The sequence below is a fragment of the Falco punctatus genome (genome assembly GCF_963210335.1).
Source record: "Falco punctatus genome assembly, chromosome: 2".
Taxonomy (NCBI): domain Eukaryota; kingdom Metazoa; phylum Chordata; class Aves; order Falconiformes; family Falconidae; genus Falco; species Falco punctatus.
In genome coordinates this window covers 32,056,209-32,083,825 of record NC_137581.1, presented here as the reverse complement: position 1 = coordinate 32,083,825, position 27,617 = coordinate 32,056,209, and the positions used below count along the sequence as shown (strand labels likewise).

Genomic DNA, 27,617 nt, shown 5'->3' with positions numbered 1-27,617 from the left:
ACTCCCGCTCAATGTGCAAGTTCACGTTCATGGCGACACTTTCAGAAAATATTTTATTGCTCGTATTGTTCATGTCCTGAGACCCACGTACAGCAACCCCTTACTGCATTTTAACACACAATTTCGCCCTGGCTTGACAAGGGACCCTATATCTGCCGAGCTGCGGCAGCTGGCTGCTCACGCAGCTTCGCTTGCAAACAAAAGCTCAGCAGCGTGGTCTGGTGTGTGGATCCAGGTCTTTTGCTTTCATACAGAGCAGCTCTCAACCAGTGTAACTCTCTTAATTTGAGTCTGTGGTGGTCTCATCCAGGCTTGAGGATGCAAGGCCTGCTGCCCTACCTGGCCTCAAACCCTGAGGCAGGTCCTCAATGGCATTACTTAGCTGTATGGATGCAGCCAGAGAGAGGAGGAACAAGTCCACACGCAAGGGGCACTTGATGAATCCCATTTAAATGCTGGCTGGAAATTTCTGGTGACTGTAGCTGTTATTTCCAAGACAGTTGATTCTGTAACATGTAAGTGTGACCTGGCAAAAGGCCATAGGCTAAATCACCGTTAGGATCCAGATTTTGCCAGTTTAGCAACTCTAGTGGCACCCCCGTAATACACATAGGATTATAAAGCTCTAACAGCTCAGCTGCAGGCGCGGCTGTGTCAGGTTAGCGCTACAATAGGATCAGCTAGACAAAGAAACTGGCCACAGTCATGCTGGCTTTCCAGTTTTCCCACTTTGCTTTCAGTCCAAGTTGCCGAGGTGAAAGGGAAATGCTCATGAGAAACCACAGGTGTCCAGGCACTGTGGGACTTGGCAGGACAACACCCTGGAAGATGCAACACTCAGTCCAAACCCAACATTAAATCGCAGGGCTTGGGTGTCAATCAGATTTCTTTACCTTTCTGACTGGGCACTTTTGGGGGTGACCTTCCTACAGGCTGCTCTCTCCCCCTTCCTGCCCTTTCAGACACTGCAGGTGTAGCAAACCCAAGTTCCTTCTCATCCCTGCCTATGTATCCTGCTGATATCCATGGGATGATTCCCATGCAGGTGGCACCAGGCTGCCCTCCATAACTGACAGCCATCAGGGAAACCTAACCTGCCTGAAACACTGGCACTAGTCTTCATCTCAGTGACGGGGATGTGGATGCTGTTCAGGGCATCACGAGTATCCATTCAGCCTGCTTGCACGGCCATGTTTCTGACTGCTGGTAGGATTTCTGGCAGGGCTGGCTGACATGGGACGTCCTCTGGCTCCACTATTTATATTTCCTTGAGGAAGGAGCCAGGCCAAGCTAACCCGTAGCTGCCCTCTAGCAGGGCCAGCCCCCATGAGTGCCTTGGGGCAGGAAGGACACCTTTTCCACCCTTTTACAGTCTTTTACAGCCCTCCCTTCTAGGGATGCTAGCTGGCTTTTTAAATGACTCACTGTCCCCATCTAGCTAGGGTTCAAGTCCATTTTCTGCCTGGCCAGGGGCTGGAGGAGTAGGATCCATGCCAACTAAGCACCTCTCCCGTGACTGTCTACATCTGAGTGCACCAGCCCAGCTCCCTTTATAGTCATGGGAGGAATGGGTCACATTGAGGATGCATCTCCCCTGATCTGGCTGGAATGTCAGGCAGTTTTCTGCATCCTTTGGATGAAAACAATGTGTGAAGTTTCATCTGCTCCTGGGTCTCACAGCAGGTTTTAGGGTGAGGTGTTCACACTGTTGAAAATTAGAATTATAATTTTCCTCTGTTGTCCACCAGATCTTTTAAGCAAGAACATAAGAAACATCTCGCTAGCTCAGTGCAATGGTCTCTCCAGCCTAGCACCCTGTCCCCAGAAGTGACTACAGGACATGGCATTTCAAATTGCCTCACAGGCAGGGTCCAGCACCTTGCTGCTGATTCTCCTGGTATTCCCTCAGCACCTACATCTGTTGTATCAGGGCACAGGAGGGCAAGTCCCTAGGGAAGCAGAGCCAGCAGTTTTAAAAACTGGGAGGACAGTTGTAGCCCTCCAACCTGCCCCCTGTAAAGCACATGTCACTTCATACCGACTGCTTTGTGTTTTGTTCGGAGATCATCCTTTCCAAAAAGCCTGGCTTTGATGTTTCCCATGAAGGGGACCAGTGGCACCTACTGGTAAATTCTTCCAAAGGTTATTTGTCTTCACCACTAGTATTTTTTGTCCTATTTCCAGTCTGAATTATTTTTCTGCGTAAGCTCCTGCCTGTAGAAAGTCATTGTGCTTTCCCTTGCTGAGCTGGGGCAGCCTCTGCCATCACAGACCTTCTCCATCCAAAGACACAGCTTTTGACTGAGATCTACTTTAGCAAACCCAAGAGACAGACAGTGTTTCCTTTGCAAAGCAACTTTCTTGCCCAAGATCAGGTCACTCTTGCAGCTTCTCTATGCATTTTCTTTACCTCCTCCTCCTCTCTTCTTGATCCTGATCTGCTGCTCACCTCTGATGAGTGCAGAAGCAAAATGGCCCATTGGGCTCACGGCATCACAGTGCACAGGTTGCAGGTGTGACACATCCACTCCTTTAGGTCCCCATTCCCACACCTTCTCTTCATTTGCAGGGCAGATTGACACCACTTCAGCACAGCCACATGGGAGCCAGAGCTGCCTGTGGGCAGGGAGGAGAACCACAAACCTCCCTGGAAAATGCATGGAGGTAATCCCTCCTCTCCTCTTCTCTGTGTCTATGGCAATGAGAGGCAAGCACATCAGCAAATCTTGTTTCCTCTTTTAAAAAGTGATCTATTTTTTTCAAAAGCAAAGTGCTGTCAGAAGCTCTTGACTTTACCAAAGTACTTTATTTGTGGTGAATTATTTTGCCAAATGTGTTTTCAAAAATCCATTTTGGCTCCATGCAGCAATATAAGCAATAGCTGCACTGGAAATGTACGGATGCTTTAAGAAGAAGCTGATCTTAAACATCTTAACAATTTTCATTTTCTCAAGAGAACAGCTTTTATTGTGCAAGAACTATCAAAAGCAGTCTTGAAAGCGGTTAAATAACATGTCAATTAAGATATCAGTGATAAATGCCACAGATAATCTACAAAACTAGGAAGAAAACAGGATTTGCTGAACTGGAACCAATTTCACAATTCTGAGGCTCTTCACGACATTTCCTCAACACTGACTTTCTCCTCCCTCCGGGGAGCCTGCCTCGAGCTGTGCATGGTCCTCACCCTCAGAGCTATTTTGCAATGCTGCACACCCACCACTGCCAGAATAAACGGGGATGCATGCAGCTGTCGATCACACACTCGGGCCGCCTCTCCCCCATCTGCTACAGGGCAAAAGTCACTTCTGCACGCCCTGGCCACCTGCAGAGGGGCTCGTCAATGCACAGCTGCTGCGCTGGGCTTTCCCTGCTAATCTCCCCTCTGCAGTAACTTACATTTCCCTCTGGTATTGAAGGACACTAGTATGGCAAGAGGTGTTTTTCTTTTATTCCTTTCAAAGCCATCCTTTCCTACACTATTATTAGCAGTACACGAGTTTTCTAGTTGCTGGGTCAAGAGGGGAATTCTTCATTTCTCCTCGGGGGACTTCTGCTGCCTAGGGAAAAAGGTTGCTGCCTCCACCTTCTTAATTTTGTCCCTTCACACCGCTGCATTTGGTATGCTCTCCCTTCCCCTGCTCGCTTATTAACAAGAGAGTTTATGGCAATATCTCATGCCACTTCTCTCTGCAAATGTTATACCCAAGAGAGCATTTCCTTTAACTCTCACCAGCAAGCCAGCAGCTCAATAAAGACACTTTACATTTTCATGCTGTTATTAGATAAAGTAACTGCCATCATTTCCTATTCATAGTGGCTGCCTGGTGCCCCCATTACCATAAGGATGTATTGCTTTCAATTGCCAGCCTAATGCAGTGCCCAGCGGAGAGTCCTGCTGCCCCGGGCCATGCCGGCACAGGGGGTGGATGGATCGTAGCCACCTCGATCTCCTTGTGTTGGAGTGAAAAAGCACCAGGAGCCAGCGGTGATGGATGAAGGAGGCTCCTTTTCCTGCCAACAGCCCAGGCAGCGGCTTGTTCAGAGACAGCCTCTAATTTTGAGCAGGTTTTAAAGGCTGGAGAGTTTCTCATTTGCTGGGGAGCCTGCCTGAGAGGCTGTCTCTGGTCATGCTCTGCGGGCTGGCGTTTCGCTCCTAGAGCTGCGCTCAGCCAAGGAAGTGGCAGCCAACAACGCAGACCGGCGGCAGCGCTGCTGTCACCCTCCAATCTCCTTAGTGCGCTCTCAGCTCCAGAGCTGGTTTGTAATCAGGATGCTGGAGGCCTCCCTAGGAGCCTGCCAGAGTCACGACGGGCTTTTTTTGGGTCCGGCTGCTTTGAAACAGACACAAAGACACATGCACGGAGATGTGCGAAGGACAGACAGGTAGCAGGGCTGAGACAGACTCGATGTGCTCATGTCTAAGTGTGAGCAGCTTCTGGGCATGCAGACGAGCCCTGCTGAACGAGGTCTTGCTGCTCCTGCCTCATCCGCAGAGGAGGAGGGCTTGGGCAATGAAAGGTGGAGGGCTATATGCAAATGACCCAGAAAACAGACGGAAGTCCCTGCTCTTCTGAGTCACAAGAATGATAAATAATTCAGGGTTGCTTCAGAGCTTCGGATCTGATGTTTATCCTGGTCTTGGACTTTTCTGTCTTCAAAATCTGGTTGAGGCAAACGGGAGATTTTCATCAAGGATTTTCCAGCCATCAGAGGTGGCACACACCTTCCTCTAGCAGATGCCTATGCCTGAGTTAGCCAGCCGTGCCTCCTGAGACAGTGGGGAGAAGCGGGTCTGGGGCATCTCAGGTTAAAGAAGATATCTAAAATAGGTTAGATACTCACCACCTAAAAGTACCAAATCGCCTCCACTGACTGTACACCTGTGACTCCGCAGATGTAGCACCACGCTCCTCTGTAACCAGGTGAGATGAACACCAAGCCCAGAAAGCTGGGCATTGCCACACAAGCAGCAGCTCTAGTACATGACATCCTGCAGCCCCACAGAAACCCCTGCACATCCCACCCAGACAGTGGGTACCATGGCAGGGACTGCTTCAGGGAGGACCTGCTTGCCACCAGCACTGCTTGGCCAGCACTGCAGGAAGGCCAGCCCTGGCCGTGACCAGGGTGGGAGTGGGTAGTCTCTGCAAGGGGTCCTGCTTGCTGTGAGGGTATATGAGCAGCCCACGCTGCTCTCCCTGGACCTGGCATCTCCCTGGCCTGGCCCTAGTGAAAGCCCCAGAGCCCAGGTGACCCCAAATTGGTCTGGCTACACACCAGTGCAGAAGTCTTTGTGTCCCCTCTGGTCCCCATCCTGCTTTGGGCAGTGGAGCTCCCCATTGACAGCCATACCCCTTGTTGACATAAACATGGGCAGGGAATGGTTGGACAAGCACCAACTAGGTCCAAGTTTCAGATCCCTTTTTTAAAGTTCTAAACCCTCTTCATGAGAGTTCCTGGGACAGAGCCCAACAGTAGCCTCCCTTGTGGCCTCACAGGGGCCGTCACCACTATCTGAAGGTTTCATCAGCTCCTGCTATTGAAAGGCTCACAGATCCCACTGTTGCCCACTGGCCAGGTGGGACATGTAGCCTCTCCAAATCTGTATTTAGTCATTTGAAAAACATGCCTGCCAATGCTAGTGTTGCTGAGGTATTGCTGTGAAACTCAATTAGCTAATGGCACAGAGATTTGGAGAGCGACATGGATGGGAGGCAGTACTTAGTGCCAAGTGCTGTTAAGATGATTACCATATCCCAGTGTATCACCAGAGGCATCCATCCCTCATGAGCTGAATGTGGCAACAGCTTGCCTGGACCATGCTCTTTCACATCTGTACATGCATCGAAGACATCCTGGCAGCCAGTGGCATTTTTTCAACCCACAGATAGCTAAGGTTGTGCCTACCTAGGTCAGAGATGGTGCAGGGACTCATCTGCCCAGAAAATGTGCACAAAAAAAGGATGCTCAACAAGAAGGACCTCATCTAGTGCACCAGATCCCTTCCCACATTCACACGTGGTGCTCCCATAACACCAGTAGCATTTGTAGACAGGTATCTGATGGCTGAATTTCACTCTTAGACTGTTTATTTCACCTTCAGGATTTTCTCAGGAGGAAAATCCAGAGGTGGCTAGTCCTCTCTGAAATGAATTTTTGGGCTGTCCTTCAGCTTAATGTGCTCTTACAATTACGCTGAGGTCAGCAGAGATGCAGACTGATGCCTGCCATCACCAGCTGGCCAGCACAGTGTAAGCTACCCAGCTCCCTCTGGGCTCAGTCCTGCAGTGACCATTTCTTTCTCTGCATCCGGACTAGCGCCCCATGAGCTAGAGACAGGTTGTGATGTCCAGGACCCATCACATCTGTCGTGCCTTGACTAACACGGCAAACACCAAGGAGAAAAGCTGGGAAAGGCTGTCAAAGTATGACCTCTTTTTACCTCCTCTTTGCATCACAAAGTGATGTTGTGCCATGCTTCAGATGTGGCTGGAGTCACGGACAGGGCAAGGGGTGTTGGTAGAGCAGTGGAAAGGCGCAGGGGGAGAGGAGCAGGAGGTAAGAGTTAGGGGGCCAGAACATGTGCCTGAACATCTACCTTCCTTGTGTGGCAGAGGGAGATATATCTGGAGTTATTAACCTTGGTTATAAACCCTTAATTTGTGATTTCCTCGGAGCAAGGTGGCACAACTCCCCTTCGTACTGGTGGGCATGTCACTCCACTGGGTCCCTCTGGGCAGGTGGCTTCTCACCAGTATAGGTTTTCAACAGTGCTTGAAATAGATTTAAAATACGTAGCACTGGAAATTACAACAAACAAATAAAGGCTTGCAGCCACATGGCACTCTTTGTTTCCCTGGGGAGAGCAGTTTTAATAGTGACAATGTTGCCTCTGTTCTGGGGCACAGCCACAGGACAGACCTTACTGGTTTTATTCCTGCCTTTGTAAATTTAACTAAATTGATTTGATTTATATAGCAAATAAACAGGCACTTCTGTCCCCTGCTCTCAGATGCAATTGTCAAATGGACTGCTCCTGCAGCCACCTCTCCACCAATAATAACAATGTCTTTTAGTAAAAAATAATTATTTAAAGGAACAACTGTCCTAATTGCCTAATGGCTTAATTCTGGGTCTGTGTTCCAGAGAATAAGTAACGTTTTTCATAATAAGATCGGTTATCATCTCTGGGGATACAACCGCCTTCTTCCTGGAATGCTTTTCATGCTGGGGGATGCGCACTGAAACCGAGCGCAGTATCGCCAGTGAAAATCCCAGCTGATGCTACGTGTTTCTGACCGCGATACAGCTGACTCCCGAGAGGCGAGCAGAGCCTGACCTCAGTGCAGCCAGCAGAGAACAAGGCTGCAAGCTCCCAGCCTGGCTGGGATTTAGCTCTGCTACTTTATGCTGAAGGGAAAACTCCCAGAGCCGGCTCTCCAAGAAGATTTTTCTGGCAAAGTGACTATTTTGAGTTAAATGTCTTGATGTGAAAACATCCCTCTGCTGGCAGTAATAGCTGAGGGAGAGTTCCCAGGGTGATTTGTGTGTAATAGCACTGGGACTAAAACTGCATGCGTTGCTAATCATGGCACATCAAAGAGCCAGGCAGTAATTCAAAGCTTGATTATTTTTTTTTTCAGGGACTCAGTGTTTCAATTGCTATTTGGCATTTATTACCAAAAAAATCTGCTCCTTCCATAAAACCAAGCATCCAGATAGCTCAACACAAACCCTAAAAGTAGATTGTCGAGACCGTCCTGAATATATCTTGATCCATTACTAGAAAATAAACAACTCCTGTGGACCTTTTGCAACTGATTAGCTAGCAGGCAGCAAACCACTCCTCCCCAAGCCCTTCCACCACTGCCACCCACCCACCCAGCTATTGCCCTCAATCAAGGAAAACCCCACTGAGCAGATGAACCCTGACCTGCGGCCTCGAGGCCATCGTGCTCCGGCTCGGGGCGAGGGGGACGAGACTCCAGAGACTTCCTTCCAGAATGCACACTGGTTTACATTTAAAATGGCAATTTATAAAACCAGGACACAGCTAACACTGAAAACTCAACTTGTTTGAAAGCAATCCCTGCCGCACAGCATGACAATGGCATGCCTCAGGGTTTGCCTTCTTTTTTTTTTTAATGTAAAGATATCAAATGATCAGCAGACTCTCCCAGTGTTATTTCACCTCTCTGTATGAAGCAAGCCCATCAGAGACACTTTTCTTAATTACTCAGCAATCCCACTGAGATTCATTTATCTCCAGGGTTAAAATATGCCAGGCATTTAAAGTGCAAACCAAATGATTGTATTAAAAGTTTGCCAGAAGGACTATCAGCATTTTATGTCTGTAACATCCCTGTTCAGATGATTCAGAAGGTGGCTGTGATATATTCCATTTAATTATTTCTTTTGATGGTTTTATAAATGTGCTCTCTACGATCTACAAGCAGTGTACATCTCGATTATATATGACATGTTTGCTTTTAACTAAAAGCAAATCAATAAAGTGACTCTATTTTTTATTTAATGTTGCTATTGGATGGCTGCTCACGACAGAAAACCCACAAATATTAGTTGAATCATAAAAATCCAAACAGGCTACTTAACAAAACATAAAAAACTAGATGCCAAGTCTTAGTTTTGGAATTAGGTTATAAACCATGCCCCTGCATCTGAAATGCAAAGGAGCAGAGCTTGGAGGATAAGGGACAAAGCAGCACCTTTGCCGCTCTGTCTGCTGATGTGGTGGCTTTGAATCAAAGGTCAAAAGGAGCCACTTTGCCTTGGAGAACACTTACCACCCTCCCTGACCCCACAGCCCATCACAAGAATCATATAATCAGAGAAACAGAATAGTTTGGGTTGCAAGGGACCTTAAAGATCACCTAGTTCTGACTCCTTTGCCACGGGCAGGGACACCTTCCACTACACCAGGTTGCTCAAAGCCCCATCCAGCCTGGCCTTGAGCACTGCCAGGGATGGGGCATCCACAGCTTCTCTAGGCAACCTGTGCCAGTGTCTCACCACCCTCACAGGAAAGAATTTCTTCCTAATGCCTGATCTCAATCCACCCTCTTTCAGTTCAAAGCCGTTCCCCCTTGTCCTGTCACTACATGCCCTTGTAAAAGCCCCTCCCCAGCTTTCCTGTAGGCCCCCTTCAGGCACTGGCAGGCTGCTATAAGGTGTCCCCAGAGCCTTCTCTTCTCCAGGCTCAACAACCCCAGCTCTCTCAGCCTGTCTTCACAGCACAGGTGCTCCAGCCCTCTGATCATCTTTATGGCCCTCCTCTGGGCTCACTCCAACAGGCCCATGTCCTTCTTATGTTGGACATAAGAAGAGCTGAAGGCAGTACTGCAGGTGGGGTCTCATGAGAGAGGAGCAGAGGGGGAGAATCCCCTCCCTTGACCTGCTGGCCATACTTCTTTTGATGCAGCAAGTGCACATTGCCAGGTCATGTTGAGCTTCTCACCAACAAACACTCTCAAATCCTTCTCCTCAGGGCTGCTCTCAATCTGTTCTTTGTCCAGGGTGTACCTGGAGGAGCTGTGACAAATTGCAGTCCAAGGTTCAGATCAGGAAGTTTTTTGCATTTTTTTGGATCCAAACCTCATTCAGCCCCTAATCCAGTGTACAGACCAGGGGTTGCTGTAGAGGGATGAAGCTGGATTAATGAACGTTGGTAATATACAGCTGTGGGCTGGCTTCAGGGGTGGTGGGTTGGCTGATGTGGATAAGGTGCAGCTGTGGCTGGTTCCTGTGAAGTAGTTAAATAGCTCTTTAGGACTATATGAAGAGCAGCCAATGAAGAGAGATCTGGAAGAAGCAGAGTAAGGAGAGGGACTAGCCTGAAGAAACAGTAGATGGATCTTTGAGACCTCATGGGGGATTGGTGGCCGTGCCAGGGCAAGGTGTGCTAACTACTTATTGAAGTTAACCTGGTATGTGATGGTAAAAGACCTTGATGGAGCTGGCTAGTTTTGAGAGCCCTGTGACAGGTTGCCACCTTGTTTGCATGTCTGCTGAGCGTGAGATGCTCCAATGCACAAGTGGGACAAAGCCATGATGGGAGGACCTGACCTCTCTCATGTTCTTGGGTGCTAAACCCATTTCCCTCTAGCAAAGAAAAAAATGCACATTTTGATTCCTCTGAAACATCACTGGAGGAGACTTGGCCGCCCTGTGTCTCTTGGCCCTTTGATCCCTGGCTGAACCCATATGGGACTGCAGCCCCTCCACAGGAGGGCTTGGGAGTGGCAGCAGCCAGGATGCAGGGCCTGTTCCTGTAGCAAAACTGGGCACAGAGAGAATCTGGGTGCTCCAGGGGAGACAGGGGTGGGGGGAACCCATGTCACCCCAATCTCAGCTGTAGGGGTACTCGCAGCCCAAATGGGTGTCCTCAAGCCCCCTCAGGAGTCTCGCCTTTCCCAGCCCATGCATTTTCCTGACATGGGTTTCACTATCACAGCCCCTTTTACCTCCTGCCACCAGCCTTGGAGCAGTGGTTTCTTGCCTCCTGTAGCATGTCTGGAAATGGCCACATCTGTGGATGAGATGGACTTCTCCATCTCAGATGTCAGGGCAAGTAGAGTGGTAGGGGAGGAAAACCGCATCTAGATGAATTTACATGTAGCAGTTATTGTTAATATTATTGGTTCTCATGAGAAAGGTGGGCAAAGAAAAGAATTTAAATGGCTTTTGTTTCTTGTACATCTGATTTTTTCCACTGTTTGGAGATCCCTTCAATTAATTTCTCCTGGAGAAGAGAAATCCCTTCTAGATCATTTTCCAAGGCTTTGTAATTAATGTAAGCAGAGCCCTGAGGAGTGTTCGATTTGTGTTAGTGTCAGTCTCATTTACGGTTAATTTGGGATGGATCCACTCCACTTTGCTTTGCTGGACTGTAGCACGGAGTCAGATCTGTTTATAAGATGCACTTTATTACCAGCAGAAGTACCCTCAGGGCACTACATCAATTTACAAGTACTTAGTAGTTTCTTTTAACCCTCTGACTACCAGCATATTTGCATTTTGTAAGTTAAATAAACAGTGTTCAGTGACTGAATGGAGTAAATAGCAATTTCTTTAACTAGTGTATCCTAACTAACAAGATAGGAGTAAGGCAGACACCCGTCTCCTAGTAATACCGTCACTGCACCATCATATTTCAGCTGAGGATCCCTGGAGTCTTTATGTGACAGTGAAGGGGACAGAAGGGGCATGGGGGTGGGTTGGTAGTGAGTACAAAAGCCTCCCTCTGCAGATGGGCACGGGGGTTAAATGACCCATCACTCCCTGCACAAAAAGTCTGGGCAGTGCCTGGAAGAGAGCTTGGAAGAAAGCCCTTGAGTCCTGAATTTCACAGCTCCGCTCCCCTTTCTGGCTTCAGCTTTCTCCTGCTTCTTAGAGTCAGAAGTAAATGGGGGATCATTCCAGTGGTTTCACCCTGACACCAGAGCACCCCAAAATCCCACTGGTCTCCTGGATATTTAAAGGATACTGTGAGCGTCCTGTGGGGGCTGAGCTGGGGAGTGCTGACCCTTTGACCATGGCACTGTCCCTGCCAGTGACACTGGGGGAATCTGGGGGAGAGAAGGCAAAATAAACAGAAATCAAACAGTGTAGAAAAGGTGCTCAAGCACAGGGGTGACTTGAGCTGCTAGTGGAGAAGAAAATTGTTCCTGATGTTTTCCAGTGAAAAACAGCTTTTCCACTCAATACACATTTTCAAGAACATGCTACTTTCAATAATTTTTCATGATCTGAAAAGTTTTCGTTGCCAAGAAACTCCCAGATATTTCAGTGGGTTTCTCACGGAGAAACCTGAGAAAACATCAGCACGGACAACAAAAGTCCCTAATTCCATGGGGGGTGGGTGGGAATCCCCCTCAATTCTGGCTGCAGTCTAGAAACAGCCCTGCAGACAGGACCCAAGAACAATTTCCCACCTTGTTTGCTCACTTCAGTGGCAAGGAAAACTTTTTCCTTGGTTAGTGCTGCAGAGCAGGCTTTCTCCTACATCCTCATGAGAGGGAGTAATGGTCACACCATGTAGCACAGGGCAGAGGTGATGACTCGGTGTCCTGTGTCAAGGCCAGTCTTCTAGATAATGTGAGAGGAGAGAAATGGATCCCCCATTGTAGCAGCTTTTGAGCCATTTTTCTGCTCCAATCTCACTTCGGTGAAAGTTGGAGCAAGAAAAGCCCAGAGGAGAGTGGCAGTAAAACAGGGATCTGTAAGAAATGATAACAGAGAGAACATGTCAAGAGGGTTTAAACTGACAGCTTACATGAGATGGAGGAGTAAATGTGGTTAACACAAAGCATTTTAAAGCCAATGGTAAATGACAACTATGTTCCTTTGTGTCTTATTATTAAATCGTGTTGGATTAATCTTGCATTAAGTGGTATTTCTGTCTCTCTCCTCTGTCACACAGATGCATCGTTCCTGTGAACACCGGCCATGATATGTTTCACATGAGCTTCAACCAGCAGTGTGGGATCGGCCTGTGTTTGCAGAGGTTAGAAATGGATTCCTCTTCCCTACTGCTCTCATAGACTGTTTTTCTAGATATTAGATGGGGGAAAAAAATTTTGCAAAACTGGGGTGTTGACTGTTCAGATTCAGCTTGACTGGTTCTGTTCTTCCTAATCAAAATTTTGCTATCTTGGACAAATTGTCTCCTTGTGAAAATTATAGTGTACTGTCACCAAACAAAACTGTGATGTTCCACCTTGGAGAAGACAGTAGTGAAGAGGTCACCCTCCAGGATATATTTTCTCAGGTGCTTTGGGATGTCTTGGGAAATAAGGAGTGATGGGCTTCAGCTACACACCGAAACAACCAGATCCTTCCAGAAAGTCCACTTTTCTTACAGCCACACTGAGTGAAAGGAACAGCCCTGAGAGCTGTGTTGCCTCCTGTGGAAGTGGCCCTAGGTCTGTAAATAAATAGTCATGGGTTCTTTGCAAGATTTTCCACTGATCTCTCAGGTCATTTGGACAACTTTCAATTATTTTCTTCTGGACCTCAAAGCTGAACTTAAAAAAAAAAAAAGTAAAAAAAAAAAGTGAAACCAGCAGCAGTTCCTGGAAATTCTCCTGAGCTTTCTGGTATGGTCCTAGTAACATGTATCGGGAAGCAGAGAATGACTGCATAAAGCATTTGGCATTGATTGAATATATAGATTGGTGATGTCTCAACTTCTGTTTTAATCTTTCCATTACCCATGGTATTTTTTACAGGGAAAGCCTTATTATTTAGAAAACAATTTCTATCAGCCTTCAAATAGATGAGAAGCTGCAGCATCTTAATGGAAGGTAAATTACTGGTGCTTTCACAGCCAAAGCCTCTCCCTGGTCTGATGGAAAGGTTAACTGTTTAGCACCTCCTCAGTCTGAACACTGTTTTCCAAGTAAATGAGAATTTGGCAGAATTTGTCACAGTGTATTCATTCAATAGTGGGACAAGCATCTCCACTTTTGCTGCATCTGGCAGGGGAACGACTTGCAGGGACACATGCATCAGCAGGCTGTCCCGTGTACCAGGACCAATGTCCCCAGTCCTGGCGATGACCACCCCTTGGCTACTAGACCGGGGCTTTTGACCACTGGAGTAGTTCAGGTGATCTGTTCGCACCTCCCTCCCCTGAAGCAAATGAGCAATTTCACTTGAGCACCAAAATCTGATTCCAGCTGAGGTGCCTAGGTGGGGAAGGCAATTGCTTTAATCCATTAAGCTACTTTAGCTCCCCGGCTTTATCTGAAACTCACAGACAGAAAGTGTCAAGGGGAACTTGATGGACTTAACTACTTAGTGCAATCAGCATTCCCGGGTGCAAATTAGGGTTTCTTGGTTACATCGCTTAAAAGGGAAACAGCCAAAAAGAAAAAGCTCTATTACAACCTTGCATGCACCATTTTGGAACCAAATCCTCATCAGATAACCTGGGCCAGCCAAAAAGCGTCTCAGAAGAGGATGGGGACAGGAGCGGTGTGGGGCTTTTGCTTTGAAGATGGCTGCAAGCCTGGAAGTCCATCTGTTTTTAAAAGGCAAGCAAATCCAGCAAAAATGCTAAAAAGCATGGAGCCAGTTAAATCAGTTGGACTGCCAGCGGACACTGGTGTGACATGTTGATTTTCCTGTCTCTCCCTGTTATTTGGTAAACCACAAAGGCTTCCCACACCTCCGTGCTGAATCCAGCTGTCACAGATCCATAGTTCAAGGCATACACTGGCATCACAGCCTTTGGATAACTGCAAGCACACTCAAGTGTGATGGATAATGAAAGTGGCTTTTGGCATCAGGCTTTTAAAGACCACCCACCCCACCCCCACCCCCCGGCTATTACTGTGCTTAGATTTTGAGAAGAGGGAACTGTTTTGACAAAGGGGAATGCTAAAACCCACCCCCAGCTCTGCCTGTGTGTGGGCAGCAGATGTGAGGCTCAGACGAGTCCCCTCCATCCCGTGTCTTTGTACTGCCTCAGCCCCAGATTTCCATGCAAAAGTCATGGAGGGCCACGGGAGAAATTGGGAAAGCATGTGGAGCTGGCACCAAACGTGGGGGCAGCTCCTCAGGCTCTCAAGTGAAACTGCTGCAGCACCAGGACCCTGTCACCCAGGCCAGCCTCATCCCCACCGCAGACCCCTTTCTCAAAGACATCTTGAAACCTTGACCAGGTGTCCCAAAGCCCTCACGTCCCACCCCCACCACACCAACCCGCTTAAAACAAAACCTAAAATGCTTCATTACCCTTCATGAGGTTATTAAAGGCAATGAAGTGGGGGACTCTGGGAGGTGAAGGCTACTTCCAGTGTCACTAAATCAGGAGGGGTGTAACAGCTGAACAACGTGCCCTTTTACAAGGATTTGAAAGTCAAAGTCAGAGGCACCAGGAAGATTTATTTTTATATTGGCTTTTATAATCCGCTCAGGCATTTTCTTCCATAAAGCATCTCTTCTGAGTTTTGCTCTGACACCCTGACCAGATGCCAGGGTGCCCATTTTTCCCCCTTCACTCCCTGGTCAGGAGCTGACTGATCTCTGGTAGCTTCACCCCTGCCTGTGTTTTACTGGGGAACAGCATTCTGCCCTTATGTCCACTGGGTCCATCTCAAAACAGTGGTCATTACCCAGAATTTCCCTTCATCCATCCCTCCTGACTTCTTTTTCCTTATGCACTTTTTCTTCTTACTATTTTTTTGACTCTCAATCTTTTTTCCCCGCAAGTTGCCAATTTCTGGATTTTCTGGCCCTTCTTTCACCTTAGGGTCAGGGCTTTGTTCTTTCTCTGGGTGACAGTCACCAGCTTAGGACCTAGCAGGCTGGCAGAAGAGGCAGACCAGCGGTGCCCTGGCAGGGGGAGATCGCAGCCGCTTGCAGAGCAGTTTCTTCATTTATATAGCCCTCAGTCCAGCTCCGGGCCTGAGGAGAGCACAGCTTTCCCTGTGTTTCTCTCATCACCTCCAAAGAAGGTCTCCAATTGTTTCCTAACCCCATGGCTGTTACAATTGTCCCCCCAAAACTAAGACATACCGTGATTTAGAGGGTTTTTATTCCACAATCCAGTCTCTGTTCCCCAGACCCAGGGCGCTGCTGGCTGATGGTTAATGGTAATAGCTGCATGGATGAGAACCAGGAGTAAATTGAAGGCCCCCTTGAAAACAGGAGAAACAGATGTTTGGAAGGCTCACACTCCTCATCATTAACTTCCGAATGTAAATGCCTGCTAATTCTTCATTTTATTGCCCAGCCTCATGCTCAATGTCAGAGAGAACAATCCTGCAGGGATGCTTCATACATCAACTCTGAAGGTCATGGCAGTGGTGGAAATGTACCTAAACAGGAGAGGGGAAAGGGGTTGGGGGGCTGCTGTTGCAGCATTGGGCTGTGGCTGGGAACAAAAGGGTCTCCTGAACAGCTGTGAGAAAATGAAATACCAGAGTCCAACAGCAGAGAGAGAGCCCTGTCCTGGGCACGCAGGACTACTGGAGTTGAAGATTATCCTTAGCTGGATTCCTGACTACTTTTGGTGTTCAGATTTTTTTCAGTAAAGAGCCATGACATTTTTTTGCCTGGAAGGAAGTTTGTGAAGGACAGATCCCTGAATCCAACATGACTGTGTTGGGAGCTGGGTCTGTCCTGGAGAGTGAAAGATTTTTCTCTGTGTAGAGGGGAGCTTTTGACTAGCTGGTGAACAGAGATTTAACAATATCTCCTCACTCTCTTGCTTCTTTTTCCAGACATTTATTCATACTCTTTTCCCCTGCTTTTCCATTTCAGCTTTCCTTCCCTCTCTTCCTGAACACTGTCACTGCTCAGCGCTAGCTGTCAGGGCTCAGGACCAGAGATGTGGTGGTGAGCTGGCAGGGGACAACAGCATTTTGCACTCTCTGACCCTGTCACTTAGGCCTCCACACTGAAGCTCACACTCCATCATGATCTAACTCCTGCACAGAAACAATCCTGCAAGAAAAGCATTCATAAGGAGATTTTACTGAGGCCAACACTTCAACAAGTTTGCGGTGGTGTGTCTAGAAGGTTCTCACCCTTACCGCAGCAGCTCAGCTGGCCTCCACTGCAGCAAGAAGGACCGGGCATTGCTCGTGGGAGAAGGCATACTTCTAGCTACAAGAGCCTAGAAGACACAGGACATGCAATGAGTCCTCTAACCCACAGCACAAAGGAGTGGTTTACCAGATCTTGATGCACAGCAGGGAGCACTGCTGACAATATTAAAGCTGGATTTACAATGCAAAGGCTTAACTAGCGAGCTGTATTTCCTTGCAAATGGATTTCTGTGAATGCATGTACGGAAAACACAGCAGCATGGATGAGTGGAGCAGAGCTGAGGCAGGCAGGTGCATCCAGCATGAGCAATTTACTGTGTTAGTCGGGAGATCAGTGGAAACTCCTCTCATGTTCTCTTAATGTCTAGAGTTTCGCTTAATAAGCAGAGAAAACATGCATATTTATTCTAACCTTTAACTGTGCATACAAAGCATAGGTCAAATATATATTTGAAGACAGCATGACCACAGCGGTATTCCTTGGGGAATCTGAGTAATAAAAAGGCACCTAAAAGTTTTCCACTTAACCAGCCTCTCTATATCATCATGGACACTTGTCCGCACTTGAAATGTGACAGTTTAATAACTATGAAGCAACTGGAAATAATAATTGAGAAGATGGCTGGCTAGAGCAATATTAATTATCTGTAACAAATACATCAAGCCAATATGCTGTTCTACATGTAAGATTAGCTTCGGCTAGTCCATTAAAAGGTCAGCATGAAACGAGGGGTAGGAAAACAACATCTCTGATTTGTGGACTTACGCTGTAGACAGCCAGGAGTGAGGTAGTCCAGCCCACATCCCAATGTTTATAAAAGCACAGGGGTATGTTTTTCTAATCAATCACTTCCCATTTATGAATACCAGCTCATACTCGCCAAACACAAACTGTGCACATGTACAAAGACTATTTTTGATTAGCAGCTAAGACCCACCCCTGAAAAGGCCACAGGCACAGAGGGACTCCACAGCTGTGCCTACAACCAGGATAACATCTTGGCTGGGAACAATCCTCCTTTATCTTTGAGGAATAAAAAATGCACAGTAATCAGGCAAGGGAGATATCCAAAGTACAGTTAATTTTGGTGAGGCATATTGATCATTTTGCAGTAGTAATGAAGTGAGGCAATATTTAGAGGTCTCCAAGGGTATGCTAATCAAGGAGGTTTTGCCTTGGTGCTTCAATGTGATGCATTAGAGACAACATGGACAACAGAGAAACCAGTCAACAGACCACTAAGCGATGATCTGTACTATGACCGCATCCCCTAAGTGCAAGTTTCTCATCAATATTCAAGTATGCATAGCAAAAGACCATAAAATAAACCTGTTAGATGTCAAAGGCTAGTCACAGAGGAGTCAGGAAAACAGGGACTTCACCTTGTCTAGACACGCCCAGGCTTTTGGTGAGGTGGGGGTGTGCAATATATTAAACCTGAAGCCAGCAAGAATTCAGACAAGATAAAACCCTAACATCAAAAATACGGGTATGCATGAATGCATTTTTGTCACATCACTACTTTCATCTCATACACGCTTTGCCTAGTCTTTTTGAGATTGTTTCATACAAAATAAACGTAATCACACATCGAGTATAATATTCAGATCATGGCATGCAGGCATACACAGAGTCAACATCTTCAAGTTGGGTGTAGGGATGGAAGCTGGTCTCATGAAGGACAGGGACTAGTGTGGAAGCAACTGTAGTGACAGAGAGATATCTGCTCTGAATTGCTAACACCAGACACTTCAGCACCAATTACTCCTTTCCAGCCTTTCTTTTTATGGAATCTTTCTCTTCTCCCAAAACATGTAACCTGTATGTTAAAAGGGAGTTAAAAGACAGTAGGTAACTTCTTGTGCAAGTTTAATATTAAGTATGAGCACCTTGCTCCGTGGCTAAGACCTGAGTGCTCACTATAAAAATGCCATGAAGCACAAGGACAGTCTGGTTACTGCCTTTTACTGTTTCATCAAATTGTATCAAGCAGAAGGTTTATTAAACTCATTAATATGAAGAGGTTTTTTAAAATTTTGTTTGTCTTTTTAGGATAAGCAGATGACATTAGAGTTTGCTTCAGATTCTGTCTTCCTCATCAGGATAACCTGCTTACTACAGAGAAGTGTGACAAGTTTAATTTATGCTGCAACAGAACAGTGGTGAAAAACGCTGAATCTAAATAAGATTTTTAGTACAGCTTTCTTATCAGAAGTAGAAAGAGCACGGTTACTCATACACGCATGTACACTCACTCATACACATAGCCAATGAATCTTATGACATTATTAATGAAGATGTTTGGCTTTGTTGTTTTTAATGCCTTAAATATCTACTTTGTTGGATGGCTAACTTTAATGTCATATTGGTCTCAGAGTTCCCCCTGAGGGAACTTGCAATCTGTATTAACAACCCAATTCAACAGAGAGGCCCATTTAACACTCTTATTAGCTCAGTACAAAGATTAATTAAGCAATAAACTCTTCTAAACAGCTCCTCATCAGTGGTTAATAACATGTTAGTTAACTTCCTAAGGCTAGATCTAGGATGGGGAATGTTCTAGTGAGCTGGTTAACTGTTTTAGCAATTATTAACAGTTTTATTGCCAATATAAATTGTACTTCATAATTTGTAACCAGAGCAGTGTTCATAAAGAGTTATCTGCAAAAAAAGCAGATTTAACCATGTAGATAGAAAGCCAGTCATTTAACCAGCAGGGGTCTAAGACTCAATTAGAAAGAAGGCCATGCTGAAGATAACTCTCTCTACAATGGTATCTGCGAAGTTCTTTATAAAGTATTTTTAAATGTGCCTAAGACCTTTGTTGGCTTTTTGAATGTTTTTATTTACAACAGCTTTCTATTGCTGTCTAATAACCCTTCCGTGATTCCTTTTCCAGCAAGCCTGCGTGGAGCTGCCAGGCTGCAAACAGCAGCACATGCCCAGCAGTGGAGGGAGGAGCAGGGCAGGAACAACAGCTAAGAAGTAATTGGGATCAGGCTTTGTATTGCTCTGCCCACTACTAATCCAGGTCAAAAGCTGCATAAAATTTAATTTTTGTAAGGCTGGAAAAAAACTTTCCCAGCTCTTGATCGGGAACGTGTGATGAATTGCAAAGGTACCCAAGCCTTGCAGAAGGGAGAGGGAAAAAACCAGCAATTCAATTTAGTTTAGGGTTACACTGGTGTTTCCTCCATCCCTTTATGAGACAGTGTCAGCATTTATCAAAGTAGGTTACAACATTTCCAGATGAGTGGACCTTGTGCTTTTGTGCCTTGCTTTAAAACAGTGATACCATGTAAATCCTCCTAAAGATGCAGATTGCAAACATTTGGGATGCCCTTGCTTATAGGCAGCCCAAAGCGTGATCAGCCTTGCAGGGTAGTGACCAACATGTTGATGCTCCTCCTCAGCGCTGCCGCCTCTCCTGTGCACAGCTGGAAGCACCATGCTGAGCCCACGGGCCCCACCGAGACCACCGCAGAGGCACCCGACACGCTTCTGCACAACGGCAGAAACTCTGCTGCCTGTGTTCATGCAAGTCTAAGGCAGGTGGCTGCCCACACTCTGCTGTCTTGTGGCCAGAACAAACCCCTGGAAACTGTGGGAAAAACATATGTATATATTTCAGTAACAATAAGGGACAAAAGCCAAGGAAACTCCTTTAGCTCTGTACCTAATATTCCTTTTTCAATACACAAACCAATACAACAGCTATGAGGTACTTTTAGAGCAACACAAAATATTTCTAAAGAAAAAAAAAAAAAGCCCCCACCTGACAAATTCTCCTCTACTGTTCTCAGGTGAAGAGCTGAAACCCAATTTCTATGGTACAGAAGCAAGCAGGGAAGGAAAACATCTTTCCAGGTATTGGATTTATCACTTTGGTAGTATATCAATTTAATCATGTCATTCTCTTCACAGTTCACATTGGTTTATACAGGTGAAAATTAAGAGTTGAATCTCCCATACATAAATGTGATTTTTTCTTTCTGTCCAGATGTGCATGGCTGAGCTGAGACTGGAACTGATACATGCCTGTTGCCAGAAAAAGAAAAAAAAAAGTCTGACTCTGAAATTCTCTATCCAGTCACCTTATTTATTAACTACCCAGCACATTTTATTATAGGCTCCAGCAATTTAATGGAAAATCAGGCCGATTTCTGCTCATATGGTATTTGATCAGTATTAAATTGCTTTTCCTAAAATGGTGCTGAAGTGGGACCCTGATTTGAGTGTTTCCTTATGAATGAGCCTTGTGGTTATGCAGCACTTCTGTGATGACATTAACATGTAGATGGCGATGCCATTGGTCCTGTGTTCCAGGAAAAGGCTCATGTGCCCATTCAAACATGTACACTTAACAGAACAGCTGGTTTTCACAGGTTTAGAAACACTTTAAATTAAGCGCGGTTTATCAGTCTTTTTTTTTTCTTTTTTTTTTTTTTTTTTTTTAAGCTTCAGATCTGCTAAGATTCCATGCTTCCACCTGGGTCAGAGGATGCCAAGATTTACACTAAGCTGTCATCAGACAGCACTCCCCATTTTTTATGTATAGTTATGAATGCAGCATTAACTAGATAAAACAACAAGATAGAATCATGCATCACGCACCGCACACGCCTTAGAGTCTCCTGATGAATAGGCAAGGCCATCTTTATAATTTGTGCACTGAGAAAGAAAAAAAAAAGGGGGGAGTATAGATTATAGCAATAAAAATGGAAATTAAAGGGACGAATACAGCAACTAGATTACGCTATCATTCCAAAGCAGACAGCGGAGAAGTCACAGTTGTCCATTTATGTTTTGACAGTTCATGCATCAGATGAAATTTGCCAAGAGGGGTACCACTGCTTCAAGAAAGTGGAAAGCAGAATAGTTGCTGCTAAGTGTGAATTTAACAGTGCATTTATTTGGGCAACTTGCTTTTGGATAAGCTGGCAAGAAAGTCTTTTGCATAAAGGAAAAAAAAATATTCAGATTGTGCAGGAAAAATGGCCCAGTCAGGTGTGTTATCTGTTAATTCATCCCTCTCTTACAGTTGTCCTAACCAGACACCTCAAAGTAAAATTCAAAAGCCATCAGATAGGGTCTCCTAATTTCTACCAGTTAGACACAGACTGATGTAGCCTTCTCACAAGGTCTTACAGTCTCCAAGAGATGAGCCGTTTAAGTCTCACATACATTAAGTCCCACATATATGACATCCTGCAAGATTCAAACACGCCCAGGATGGCTCCGTTTGAATGATTCTGTGACCGAACGTGGCCTGTCCCAGCCTGAATGTTTTGCCACACAAATCCCCTGTGTAGTTTGGCAGCTGGGTCAGGGGCTTTTCCCAACAGACAGCCACCTGATTTCAGGAACCAGGGCAGCTTGCTCATACAGAAGCAAACCGCTGGGTACTAGGAGCTCACAATGCCTGAGAGCCTTCCCCATTGTGTATAAATTCATGTAATATAGGCTGCTATAGATGCAGTCTTGGTTTACTTCCCAGGAACAACTGTGTATATTGGCAGCATGCTCAATCCTTTTGAAAATCTTGCTAAGTTTTAACTTCTGCAATGTCCTTGAACTCTAAGCCTAATTAGGCACTGTGAGGAAGACAAGAATTTCCATTTTATTATTCAATTATGCCACTCTTTAATTTTACTGAATTACAGCTGAGCTCTGTCATAAGGAGTAGGTAAAAAAGTATTTTCTGTCCTCCTTTTTCTGGACCACTATTTCATATATTTTAATCTTACCTACTATTACTCCTCTCCTTTCTAAGGACATAGTCCCAATCTTCTATAGAAAGTACAAGATCTTCTGTGCCTTCCCTGAGTTCTCCCGTTTGTCAGTAAACTTTCTTGCATTAGGAGCCTACTCATAGCACAGCTTCTACCTTTGCATACATCATCTTTTTGTGTATTCTTCTGGTTTTGCCTTTACACGTATCTCTCTACATCAGATTGAAATTTTCTGTGAACTGTAGGTTTCCTTCTGGTGCTGATATCGCTAATTTATGGCACTATAAGGTATAGACATTGATTAAATTTCCCTGTGAGTGATACGTCAATGTGTCGGGCTGACCCTGGCAGGACGCAGGTGCCCACCAAAGCGGCTCTGCCGCTGCCCTCCTCGGCTGGGCAGGGAGAGAAAATGTAACGCAAGGCCGGTGGGTCGAGGTGAGGGCAGGGAGAGATCGCTCGGCAGTGACCCTCACGGGCAGGGCAGGCTCCACTTGGGGACATTAGTTTGATACCGATCAAATCAGGTCAAGATATCAGGGCCCTTTCTGAGAAAGGCTTTGTTCATTGTCTGGGTGCCAGGTTGCAGAGTGACGATACCTTAAAATGTAGCGCGGAAACAACTGACACTACATCTGGCTCTCTGAGCTCCCCTGCAAATCAGTTCTGTGCCCACCCGCCTGCAACGAGGGGCTGCCCAAAGCCTCCCGATGGGGGGTGTGCCCAAAGCCTCCCACAGCTTAAATACTGACCTGGGAAGAGGAGAGCTCCTCAGGTGAGCATGGAGGGAGCAAACAGCTCAGCGGTGTGTGAGCTGGCTGCAAGGGTGCTCTGCTGCATGTAGGCATATTCCAGGGCAGAACTTGGCTGGGTAAGTGATCGCATATAAGCAGTGCTTATGTATGCAGTGGGGGATCTCACCTGGGGTCCATGCCTTCATATGCCACAGGTAAGATAATGAGAAATATATGCAAATCTTAAAAAAACCTTCCTCCACCCCTCCCTTCTTCCTGAGCTCAACTTCACTCCCAGGGGCCGGGAACGTGGCTGGGGTCAGTCCCTCACACGCTGCCTCTGCCGCTCCTTCCCCTCAGGGGCGGCTCCTCACAGCCCTCCCCTGCCCCAGCCGGGTCCCCCCACGGGTGCCGTCCTTCAGGCACAGCCGGCTCCAGCCCGGGTCCCCCCGGGGTCCCCAGCCCCGCCAGCAAACCTGCCCCAGCCCGGGCTCCTCTCCCCGCGGGGCCACAGGCCCTGCCAGGAGCTGCTCCGGCGTGGGCTGCCCACGGGTCACAGCCTCCCTCGGGCACCCACCTGCTCCGGCGTGGGGCCTCCAGGGGCTGCCGGTGGGGATCTGCTCCTCCGTGGGCCTCCCCGGGCTGAGGGGGACAGCCTGCCTCAGCGTGGGCTTCACCGCGGGCTGGGGGGAACCTCTGCTCCGGGCCTGGAGCCCCCTGCCCCTCCTGCGCTGCCGTGGCGGCTGCGGGGCGGTTGCTCTCACCTGCTCTCACTCCTCTTCCAGCTACTGTTCCTAGCAGGTTTTCCCCCTTCTTAAATAAGTTATTACAGAGGCACTACCACCATCACTGATGGGCTCAGCCTCGGCCAGTGACTGGTCCATTGTGGAGCCGGCTGGCACTGGCTCTGTCGGACAAGGGGGAAGCTTCTGGCATCTTCTCACAGAAGCCACCCCTGTAGCCCCCTGCTACCAACACCTTGCCACGCAAACCCAATACAGTCAGTTTGGACATCTTGATTGCTGACTGGCAGAAGGACTTGAAATAGGCTAAATGAGTGTGCCACACGGGAGAAAATGCATCTCCTTAGGTTTTTCTCTGGTTTTAACTGTGATTTGCAAATTTTCTCATCTTGCTTCTCAGTCAACTCCTTCCCAAATCACAAATGTACAGGGAGGTCACCACTGTGAGCTGTTTGTGATGAGATGTGATCATTTAATCCTCTGTTTTACCTTCAATTTCTCAGTTAATTTTTAATTCATGTCATTTCTTTATCCTCCACTTGCTACAGTTTAATTTTTTCTATTAACCTTGTGTGAGACGTTTCAAAAGTCCTCTGAAACCTCTTGCCAACACATTTTCTGTGAGCATGCAAGACAGACATAGGAATGATATCCGAGACAGAGGCAACTGCAGTTCTCATGCTGACACAAAGCACCTTTACAATTCAGAGAAAGTAAATCTTCCATGCACCTATTCCAGGTCCTTCGGGGGCTTCCAGTATCCATCTTAAAGGTACACATGGGCAGCTTAGGCTCACCTGTTTTTTTTTTGCTGACCTTCAGTTTTTTCTCCCTATTTCTCACTTTCCCATTTTTTTTCAGGAGACGGCATTAACACTCCATGCTTCTCCTGACTTTCACGGCTCGCTGTATCTGTAGGCTGAATCCAACTTCTGTGAGTATAGAGCAAGGCAGACCAGGTAAGAATTTGTAGGTACTACAGAGAGCAGTAAAAGCACTCCTCTCCATGCTGGAAACACCCCTCTGGAGCCATGTTAGCTAAGGCTACACTGCCTGTTTCTAGAGCTCTTTCACTAGTGCATTGCGCGCTCATTTAGCGCACCTAGATCCTCCTGTTTCCTTCGCTGCGATGAGTGAGCTCCTGGCTTGTGGAAGTGTGAAGTCACTCTCCCAGGCTGACAACTACAACCCATGCTACTCAATTCTGTCCCATTTCTACTACACCCTTCCTCAAGTACTTTGCACACAGTGCCCCAAGCACCCCTCATACATATAATATTTTCAAACAACAAATTTAATTATCAGGTAGATGATCCCCATCATGAAGCAGAAAATCCCCATCCAATACTTCAGTCTTCCCTCTTGTTCAGGAACTGCATGCTTGCAACCAGCACAACCCTTTCACATGTGAACTTAAAATCTGGCAGCACACTGCTTTGTGCCACAGCAGTTTGCTCTAGCATGTCTGACTCTTCAGTCTTTAAAGGCAACACCTTGACTTCATTACTAAGGGGGGGGGGGGGAAGCAAGCCTGTGGTAGATGCATCCCTGGCAGTGAAAGGTTATATCAAGAAATTAAACTTCCCCAAATACACTTATCTCCCCTCTTTCATCGATTGATTCCTACTGACAGCAAATGATAGTGCCTGTTCATTATAAAAAGTTTTCTTCCAAACAACTTCAGCTACTTGTTTAACTTTTTTTTTTTAGACTTTGGCTCTCTTCTATGTTTGAACTTGATTTTGATGGGACAAATTTCCAAATTCTTAGGAGGTCTTGGTTTAAGAAATCCCTTGCACATTGATGCTTGGTTACATTGCTTTACTTCTGAGTTTAGGGCTTCATTTAAGAGCTTTTTGTTGTTATTTTAACAGTACATTTGCTATTCTTAAGCTGCCTCCTGAAACTGCATCCCAGAAACCTTGGTTGCCCACAAAACAACAAAAAGCATTTGGTACCATCACCTTGGGTTTCCCCTTAGCATTGAAGACCTGTACAGTGGAAACAACTGCTTTGTACAAAGACCCTTTGAAAAGCAGACTTTGTCTGTCACTGCAAAACAAAGGAGGTTCCTGAACTCTTTAAGCTGGTAGGAACTGTACAAATTGAGTATGTCCCGTGCTTGACCTCATATGGGTAGAGCAGCTCCTGCCAGCATCTCTGCTGAAGGGCATCCCTACGGCAGAAAAAGAACACAACTGCATCAAGGCACTTCAAACAAAAGCCTTTGTTTAGTAAAATGATCTGAACTCAGTCTTTTGAGTACACTGTGCAGATGGCCCACTGTCAAAATCTGTATCTCACTCCACTAGCCGAAGTAGTAATAGCCTTGAAATATTATTCGAGATAATGAACGTGACAATATCCCTACATACAGGTCAGTCCCCTTTGTGTCTCGAGGCTCTAAAATCTGCTCTGTCTGTGAATCCGTTACGGCTACAAGATCTGCACATGGTGTTTCACCTGGGTGAAGGCCTGCCACATCTCACCAGTATACATGGCACCTTGCTCTCCTGCAGCTCCATGTTCCAGACAGCACCTCGGGGATGCTTACAACTAATTTACCATCCAACTAGGCACAGCATGGGCTTAGCAGCAAAAAGGGCTGACATCTGCTTTGGTACAGGGACCACTTTAAAGTTGTTGTCACAGCTTAAAAGGAGAAACTGAGTATGGACACGTGCCTCCCCACATTTTCAGACTTGGAGCTGGAGCACACAAGGGCATCTGAGGCGCATGTTCAGCCCTGCCCACACACCACTGCCTGAAACATCACAGGCTCCTGTGTCCCCTGCTGAAGACTTGCAAAATGAGAACTGGACTAAAATTCTTCCATCTACTCTTTTTCCACACAAAATAAAGCTAAGAGGGAGATGGGAAGAAAGAAAGAGATGGAAGAGGCTAAAAGGGCAGGCAGACCCCATCAGGAAAGCAATGAGCAACACAGGGGAGGGGATGGAAGGTCCTAAAGCAAGTTCTCAGATTCAAACAAGTTTCATACCTTTTTCTGAAACTGGGATGTGGGCAAATTTCCTTTTTGTAGTTATTCTAAAATTACCTGATGAGTTTTGTAACTCACATTCCCTGCAAACTAAACACTATTTTTTGTTAAAATGGAAATCAAAATACTCCTACACAGGAACTTCACACTTCCTGGGCTCTACCTGTGCAGAAACTCTTGCCAGGCAAGAGGGGAATTGCTTGGAAAAAGATTCTTACTGCTTCTCACAGGAACAGGCATGTTTTCTGCCAGTACCGTGATGTACTTCTGCACCTGTAAGTGCTGCAAATCAAATCAAAACAAAGGTGTGTAAACGGCAATTTCAGCATTTTTGTGTAATCCCACTAATTTCAGGGATTGATCTGCCCTGATACGTAGCAGAATGGAAAACCAATACAGGTCAGCACTGACTTTGCCCTTCAATGGGACACTATCACTTCACGAGACATTCAGAGTAGCCCATCAAGCCTACTTTATTTTGTATTTTCTAGGGTAATGTGAAATATTCTTCTGCAAACTAAGTGCATATATACACCTTGACTGTTTTACAGGAAGAGTGTTTAAGTAAGCACAGTGTAATTAAACGCCACACAGTGAATCTATTTTGTGTACTGCAGTCTTAGACACAGCTGTTTCTAGCTATCAAACATTTTTATGTTTTTTAGAGACTGAGATTAAAACACACTTTAACATAATTGGAAGCAATGATCTAATACTTTCAGCTTAAAGGCAGAATTATTGTAGCTATAAAATAGGTGAGAATGCATTTAAATGCTGGGTGCAACAGGTTTGTTAACTCTTGCTCAGGATAAAGCACTAGTGTGTTTAA

At 46.3% G+C, this 27,617-nt stretch overlaps 1 protein-coding gene across 1 annotated transcript in view; it reads right to left on the bottom strand.

The window, feature by feature from the left end:
- SIAH3 (siah E3 ubiquitin protein ligase family member 3) overlaps positions 1-27,617 on the bottom strand; it is an 81,013-nt gene extending 53,396 nt beyond the window's left edge. Inside the window, exon 1 of the mRNA XM_080375837.1 lies at positions 1-27,617. This exon is cut by the window's left edge and continues 2,671 nt beyond it. The gene's annotated coding sequence lies outside the window, so the exon portion shown is untranslated.